This window comes from Sciurus carolinensis, chromosome 1 (assembly GCF_902686445.1).
Source record: "Sciurus carolinensis chromosome 1, mSciCar1.2, whole genome shotgun sequence".
In the NCBI taxonomy this organism is placed as follows: Eukaryota; Metazoa; Chordata; class Mammalia; order Rodentia; family Sciuridae; genus Sciurus; species Sciurus carolinensis.
The window spans coordinates 117269561-117272008 of NC_062213.1; the positions used below are offsets into that span (position 1 = coordinate 117269561).

Here is a 2448-nt window from a genome sequence, read left to right on the forward strand (position 1 = left end):
TAAAACATCTTCCTCTCCCTTTGTATTTACCATAGGTTATACATTGTCCTGAGAAGATTCATTGAGAAAAATGTCAATCACAGCTTTAATAAAGTACTTTGGAAGGAACCAATGAAAAAGCAAATTGGAAGGTAAGCCTTCATCTTGTTTTCAAGTAAGTGGTCTTAATTTTTATTCTTATAGAAATATATTGAAATCAGTTTATTATAAATATATCTAAACCATTAATTTATGCAGCTTTCAAAAGTCCAGCACTTGGTTTATACAAAGTCTATGAGAAGAGGTCAGTAGAGATCCTGTAAACTTAAGTCACAACAGCATGCCTGGATAAGCCACTGATGAAATTTAATGGATGTTAGCTTCAAAATCTGGGAGATTTCTGTTACACTAATGCATTCTTTAACATCTTGTTTATTAGCAAACATCAGTAATTCGGATTTTCTTAGGTCCTCATGTGGTAACATTTTGTAGAATTCTTTTCTAGTTACAGAGATCCTCTCTCTATCTGTACTGTCCACAATTACTATTATAAACTCCATGTTAGATTAAGAAGTATTCCAGGAAGAATGAAGAGATTCTTGGCCACCAATATCCCACATTAGGAAATGTGTCTTATTAATCACTATGTCTTATACATTACTTACTATTGTAGGAGATATATGTACAACTTCATTCATAGAAAATTAGTAAAAGATGGTAGTTTTTCCTGCATTATCCAATCCAACAATGATAACTTTGTGTTCCTGGTGATTGAACAGTCTTTATATCCTGATGAAGAGAATTCCCATTCTCTGGCAGTGGACCCTCTCCAGCTACCCAGGCCACCTGGCCTTCCCTGGCTCAGGCTAAAGGGTAGAGAGACTGGAGCCTCTGGCTCTGCTGCTAATGTTGCAGTTCCTGCACTGGCTGCCAGCCAGCTTCTAGGGAACTGGAGAGAGGTCCCACTGCTGCCACCCCGGCACTTGCTTGCCTCAAAGACATCACTGCCATATTGTCTCAGTCTATGTCTTTTGATTAATGAGTTTAGACCATTAACATTCAGGGTTATTTCTGGTCACTTTAATTTATTTTTGGTTTTTGACTTGGTATCTCCTTTGATTGGCTTTTTCTTTAGTGTAGTTCTCCTTTTACTGTCTTTCATTGTTGTTTTTTGTTTCTTCCTCAAGGAATATTTTGCTGAGAGTTGTTTGTAGTGCAGGCTTTCTAGTTGTAAATTATTTTAACTTTTGCTTATCATGGAAGGATTTTACTTTGTCTGTCATCAGATCTGAAAGTTAGTTTTGTTAGAGATAAGATTCTTGGTTGGTATCCATTTTCTTCCAGAGCTTGAAATATGTTCCAAGACCTCCTAGATTTGAAGGTCTGGGTTGAGAAATCTGCTGCAATCTGAATTGGTTTCCTTCTATATGTAATCTGATTATTTTCTCTTGCAGCCTTTAAAATTCTATATTTTGTATGCTAGGCATTTTTATTATAACATGTGTTAGTGTGGATCTGCAGTAATTTTGTATATTTGGTATCCATATGCCTCTTGCATTTGATTTTCCATTTCATTCTTCAGATTTGGAAAATTTTCTGATATTATTTCATTGAAAAGATTGTGCATTCCTTTGGTTTATATCTGTGTCTTTCTCTAACCTGACAAATCTTAAATTTGGTCTTTTCACATTATCCCACACTTTTGGAGGTTCTGTTCTTGGTTTCTTACCATCTTCATTGTGTGCTTGATTTTATTTTCAGGATTCTTTATTTTGTCTTCATTGCCTGAGGTTCTGTCTTCCAAATGATCTAGTCTGTTGGTGATGCTTTTTTTTTTTTTTCTTAAGTGAAGATAACCTCAACATTTTATTATCTTCATAACAAAACAAACAGTGACACTTAGAACTGGATCACTTGGCCCTTTCTCTTCTTATCTCCTCCCAGTTCAAAATGCTTGCATCTCTTAATAGCCAGCATTCTCTTAGATCTTCAGTTAGACTCAACACACTCAGGCCTCAGCACAATCTTCTTTGTAGCTTTAGCCTTTTTTCCAGAAAATTAGCTTAGTCTTCCCACTCTGTTTCCTATTATAATGCCTGTGAATAGAGAGAATCCTTGCCCTTTCTGTACTGTGTCACTTTATGGGATTGGTGTTTGCCACACTTCTTACAGAACACCCAGCCAGTCTTAGGAATGTTCACCATGTTTTTATGTTGAGTTTTTATTTTTTATTTTTTGTTTCCTTCATTTTAAGGATTTCCGTAATCTTTTGTTGCCTGCATTTACTCTCTTATATCATCTTTTACTTCAAAGATCATTTTAATTATGTACATTCTGAACACCATCTCTGACATTTTTTTCTAACTATACTGTCAATGGATTCTATTATTATAGCCTCTTGGTTTGTTTGGGGTGTTTTCTTTCCTTGTTTTTTCATGTTGTTTGTGTGTCTTCCCCTCTAGCACCATG

General features: G+C 35.4%; 2 pseudogenes; both read right to left on the reverse strand.

Annotated features, from left to right (window-relative positions):
- Positions 1-284: 284 nt before the first annotated feature.
- LOC124992059 (ADP-ribosylation factor-like protein 5A) lies at positions 285-788 on the reverse strand (annotated as a pseudogene).
- Positions 789-1878: 1090 nt separating this feature from the next.
- On the reverse strand, positions 1879-2183 carry LOC124983642 (60S ribosomal protein L36a-like; annotated as a pseudogene).
- Between the last annotated feature and the right edge of the window lie 265 nt (positions 2184-2448).